General features: G+C 42.2%; 1 pseudogene; it reads right to left on the reverse strand.

Moving 5' to 3' along the window:
* Nucleotides 1-3,553: 3,553 nt before the first annotated feature.
* On the reverse strand, nt 3,554-3,739 carry LOC111723384 (annotated as a pseudogene).
* Nucleotides 3,740-6,080: the final 2,341 nt, after the last annotated feature.

The following is a 6,080-nucleotide window of genomic DNA, read 5'->3' on the forward strand; positions in this document are numbered from 1 at the left end:
CCTCCTACAGGGATTGGCAGCAGTTCTCAGGAGGAACCATCCTAGTTCTAGTTCTTCCCGGGGCTCCTGGGCCTAGGCTATGGAATGGTTCAGTAACTGCCTGGGGTGGGGAGCATCCCCGGGGGTTAATTTTCTAGTTTCTGCCTCTCCTAATATGATGAATTCATCTCTTTCTATGGATTTTTGAGAAAATATATTGTTACCTGTAGCAGAGAGCTCCTACTGTGAACTATATGAGGTAGGGGGAAGGGAATGTAACAGAATGTAAGGAGGACTCCTGTGAAGGAATTTTCATGATTGAAATTATTACATGCCTTCTGTATGTCAAGCACTAGGTTAAGTACATTTTTTTTTATGTAGAAGAAAGGAAAATTTATTTAACAACCTTGCCATATACTCTAAGTAATAATCTCAAACTAGAAACTACCCAAATTTCTGCCAACATTAGAACAAATAAACAGTAGTATACTTATATATTGGACTACCACTCAGCAGCATTCTCAGGGACCCCTAGGGGTCCCTGAGATCCTTTCAGGGAATCTGCAAGGTCAAAACTATTTTCTAGACTGACGCAGGAGAATCAAGATGACAGAGAGCTACGACCATGTCACTGCACTCCGGCCTGGGTGAGAGAGCAAGGGCTTGCCCTCTCCCCAACCAAAACCAAAACCAAAACCAAAAAATCTTCACACTAGTTCTAAGACTGCAATCCCCAACCCATGGGCCAACCACCGGTGCCAGTCTGGGTCTGTTGGGAGATGGGCTGCACAGCAGGACGTGGGCAGTGGCGAGCAAGGGAAGCCTCATCTGTGATTACAGCTGCCCCAGTGCTGGAATCACCACCCAAGCTCCGCCTCCTGTCAGACATGAAACCGTTCCATGGTGCTGAAAAAGGATGGGGACTGGATGTTCTAGATTTTATAACACTGTCCTGTTCTATGTTGATGATGCAAAAGCAACAGTGGGTTAAAGCTTCAAATGACTCAGCACAAAACAAGACAGTTGCACTAACCTCCACTAGTAGTCATTGTTTTCTTCACTGCCAAACACAGGCAAATTTGCCAATTTCATTTAAAATTGTATCTTTTTTTTTTCTTTTTGAGGCAGAGTCTCACTCTCACCCTGGGTAGAGTGCCGTGGCGTCACACTCACAGCAACCTAAAACTCTTGGGCTCCAGCGATTGTCTTGCCTCAGCCTCCCGAGTAGCCACGACTACAGGCGCCCACCACAATGCCTGGCTAGTTTTTCTATTTTTAGTAGAGACGGGGTACCGCTTTTGCTCAGGCTGGTCTCAAACACCTGAGCTCAAGCAACCCCCCTGCCTTGGCCTCCCAGAGTGCTAGGATTACAGGTGTGACCCACCACACCCGGCCTTAAGATTGTATCTTGAAGCAGTAAAAGTTATTGATTTTAGCAAGCCTCAACCCTCGAGTGCATGTTTTTTAATATTCTAGGTGAGAGAAGGGGAAATACACACAAAGCACTTCTGCTATGTACTGAAGCAGAGCCGCTGTCTTGAGGAAAAGCATTGGTGTGATTGTTTGAGTTGCAAACTGAACTAGCCACTTCCTTGTCTATGATTCTTGGTGCACATGTGCAGAGACTCCTGAACTAGGAATGGAGTTTCTAGATCACAGGGTATGTGCACGTTCAGCTTGGTGAGAAAATATCAAACTCTTGCCCAAAGTCGCTGTACTAAATTACCTTCCTATAAGGAAAGTGTATGAGATCTTAAGAATTCACATTCTCGGGTGGCGCCTCTGGCTCAAAGGGGTAGGGCACCATATGCCGGAGGTGATGGGTTCAAGCCCAGCTCCGGCCCAAAAACTGCAAAAAAAAAAAAAAAAGAATTCATATTCTCTCTAACACTTGATATACCATAAGACTTTTGCATTTTTCTCCCTAAATGAATGATTCTAAAATGGTTTTTCATGGCAGTCTTTATTTTTGTTTTCCTAATCATTAATTAGGGTGAATGTTCATTGCCCATATATTTTGCCTGCTAATTATGAATCAGCCTAGTCAGCAAACATCACAGAAAACATCAGTATGAGCATATGAGTTACTAGCTGGGGATTAAAAAGGTGGTTTACTGTGACCATATTTAATATACTATAAGATTCCATCAGTTACAAGATGCACTATCAATTTAATACAGATTTTTTTAAAAAAGAAATGTTAATCAAAGTATGAATTTTTTTTTTTGAGACAGTTTCACTCTCTCCCTGGGTAGAGTGCTGTGATGTGATAATTCACAACAATCTCAAACTTAGGCTTGAGCAATCCTTCTGCCTCAGCCTCCCAAGTAGCTGGGAATACAGTCGCCCACCACCACACCTGGCTAATTTTTCTATTTTTACTAGAGATGGGGTCTCACCCTTGTTCGGGCTGGTCTTAAACTCCTGAGCTCAAGCAATCCATCCACCTCAGCAGATTATGGCATTTTTAAAAACGAATAATAATGTATATTTACTTGTATAATCAAATACTGTTTCTTCTTTAATATTACCATCTAAAATCAATTCTAAGTTTTGTTTTCATGCAGAGCCTAAGGATTCTTCCCAGGTAAGGCAAATGCTACTGAAGAAGGGTAGAGTTATGAAGTTTATGCTCATGAACTTGACCTTCGGAGTATACTTAATGAAGACTGTTAATATGCCAAGTTTTGTGTGCATTTCCTATTTGGTTAAACTGGTGGTTTCATTTTCTCTGCAATTGAATTACATATCATTGGAAATCTGAAAGTCAGCCAGATACTTTTGACAGATGGGTGTCTAGTGTCTAGTGATAATCTTTCACAGGATACAAATTAGCCACAGGAGCCATTCCCAGTTCTCAGTTCTGCTGTGCATTTGGAAAGATTTAGCTAAGTGTGCACAGCTCAGTGATGACAACCATGTCACATCGGCTTTCTCTGTGTGCTGCTAGCAAATTTTGGCTCACAGCATTGAAAGGTCCAACCTCAGCTCAGCAGTGTTCAAAAGTCAAAGAGTGTGCATCTTATTTTTCCTCCCATTACCTATTAATTAACTTTTAAAATGTTTACCATTGTTTTAGGTTCATTTGAAGGTACAAAGAGTTAGGTTGCAGTGTTTGCATTTGTTAGGTAGAGTCCCTCTTATATTTGTGTCTTGCCCCCAGGAGGTGTGCCATATACCCTAACACCGTGCCCATTAAATGGGAGCACACCCGTTCCCCTCCCTCCTCAGCTCTCCCAGCTCCCTCCTTCCCCCACCCGCCTTGAATTGAGTTTTGCTCTCGTGTGGGCGTGTATCAGTCTACTGGCTTCATATTAGTAGTGAGTACATCGGATTCTTGAGCCTCCATTCTCGTAGTACTTTACTAAGAAGAATGTGTTTCAACTCCATCCAGGTTAATACAAAAGATGTAAAGTCTCTATCCTTTTTTTTTTTAAAGTTTATTCTTACATGTACAGTAGGCTCTAAGACAACACTTCATTTTAGCTATAGGTGGCGAAAGATGTTATGTCAGGGAGTACAGATGTTTAAATAGGAATCAAGGGTCGTCATCCTCTCAGGCAGGAGGAACAGCTTACTTTTTGCCCGATTTCTTCATTCCACCTGTGGTCAGGGGGCCCTTCCCTGCGGCCTTTGCTTCGGGTTTCTTCTGCTCCTCTTTCTGCTTCTGTTTGCACGCCTTATCCTCCTCGTCCAGCTCCTTGGCCTGCTTCTTCAGCTGTTTCAGGGGCTTCTTCTTGCCTCCTTTGCGGCCAGACATGGCGCTGCCACCTCTTCACCAGACCCTGCCACCAGAACTTCTATTAAGAAAAGAGTATAACTGTCTTACCACCATAAATAAGTAAGCGAGGTGATGGATGTGTTGGTCAGTTCAATGTAAGCATTTCACATTGTATATCCAATCAGTACACCGTACCCCATAAATGCATCAATGTACACAGTTACGATTTAAGAAAGACAAAAATGAAGAACCTAAGAGAAGTCTCCCTCTTTTCTAAAGGCTGAATATTAAAATTTAAATGTATATATTTGTATATGTGTGTGTGTGTTTAGTTAATATTCACTGAGCATCTACAGGTGCTAAGTTCCATTATTCCATGTCAAGGACTTTCCCTTCACTATCTCTAACATTTACAGTAATTTTATGAAGTAGAAAGTATCCTCGTTTTAAAGGAATTTGAGGTTCAAAGAGGTGAAAGAACTTGACCAAGACCTGTAAGTGGCAGAAATGAGGATTAAAACCCAGGTCTATCTAACGTCAAAGCCCATAAACGTTTTACCATGCCATGAATCTCTTCTTTGGGTCCCAAATTCTATGGGCCACTAGTCAATAAGACCACAAACCAATTATTGCAGAGTCCTACCTGTCAGTAGTTGCGTAGTCCTAAGGTTGAATGCCTTCTTTTATGAAGAGGTTACTGGCAGGGACAATGAAGAGGTTTACAAGAGAGTTGAGCTATGTTAAAAATAACAACAAGGTATTTACTCCTAATCCTGTTAAGCACCCCAGAGCTCTGTGCAAGCTGAGCGGAGGAGGCATGTTAATTGGCCTGGGTATAGGTGGGGCTAAGGATGCTGGTTTAATCTCCCACGGCTTCCCACCTCAGCCAGTGCTCAGTGTCACCTTTTCCTGTGTTAGTTGGTACAAAACCCTAACTTTTTTTGTTCTGATGAGCAATTATGATACACTGTCATCAAAGAGGCTCAGTTTCATCCCTGGACATGTATTTCTTTTCATTAAAAGTGCCCTAACCTTGGCCGGGTGCAATGGCTCACCCCTCCAATCCTAGCACTTTGGGAGGCCCAGGTGGGAGGATCACTTGAGCTCAGGAGTAAGCAAGAACGAGACCCCATCTCTAAAAATAGAAAAATTAACTGAGTGTCATGACAGGTGCATGTAGTCTCAGCTACTTTGGAGGCTGAGGCAGGAGGATTGAGTGAGCCCAGGAGTTTGAGGTTGCTGTGAACAAGGGTAACACCACAGCACTCTAGCCTAAGCAAGAAGTGAGACTCTGTCTCAAAAAAAAAAAAAAAATGCTCTAACCTAAAAGAAGTTGCTCTAAATAGTGCACTAATGTGTAGTATTGATCAGAACTCAGGGGGTTCTACCAGTTTCTGGTTTACACACAAGTCTGTTTGGAGCTCCTCCAGGCTTCCAGATGTCTGGGTAGGGAACGAGGGCCAATCCCCAATATTACATACAACTCCTAAGCTAGCCTGGGCAAGCAAAAACTTGTTTAGGATTTTTTTCAGACCTTCCCAAAGGAAGGTTCCTTCCTCCAAGGCCCTCAAATACCTGGCTTAGTCTGGCCATTCACAAACTTTTCACCACCAAAAAACCTTTCTATAACGCCCCCCCACCTTATAAAGAACTTTAATCTACCAATTTGTTGGCTTTTTAAACTCTATGAATTAGATATAATCAGCAGAAAACAGAGTTCCAGTTAAAAGGAAAAGTACTTGAAAGTTTACTCAGCCTGCCCGAGCAACCTTATCGCAGGTAAAACATGACTTTCTGCAGGCTTTTTCTTAAAGCATGAAAAATAACTCCGTGGTTCCACTCACTATCTTTTCAGATAAATCCCCAGGGTTCTAGTGACCTGGATTTGAAACTGATGGTCTGATTTACTTAATACAGTACACTTAACTTTGTACTTGACCTTGGGGCCAACCAATCACACTGACTTTCTGCTCCAACCTTTGGATGAAGGTAACCTATACAGAAAACCAGATACCATAATTCTTTAATTCAGGGATGCCCTATCAATTTTTTTTATTGAGGTATAATTTACATACAGCAAAATTCATACGTTCGGTGCAAAAATTCTATGAGTTTTGACAAATACCCACATTTGTGTAATCGCCACCACAATCAAGATAGTTCTGTTGCCCCCCAAACTTCCCTGTACTGCACTGTGGGCATCCTTTCCCCCTACTTATAGCCCTCAGGAACCTCTATTCTCTGTCCCTAAAGTTCTTCCTTTTACAGAATGTCATGTAAATAGAATCGTACAGATGGTGGCCTTTGGTGTCTGGCTTCTTTCACTTAGCAAGAGGCATCTGAGATTTTTCTATGTTGATGCACATATCAGTTTATTTTT

This window comes from Otolemur garnettii, unplaced genomic scaffold (assembly GCF_000181295.1).
Source record: "Otolemur garnettii isolate 467f Iridium unplaced genomic scaffold, OtoGar3 scaffold00011, whole genome shotgun sequence".
Classification (NCBI taxonomy): domain Eukaryota; kingdom Metazoa; phylum Chordata; class Mammalia; order Primates; family Galagidae; genus Otolemur; species Otolemur garnettii.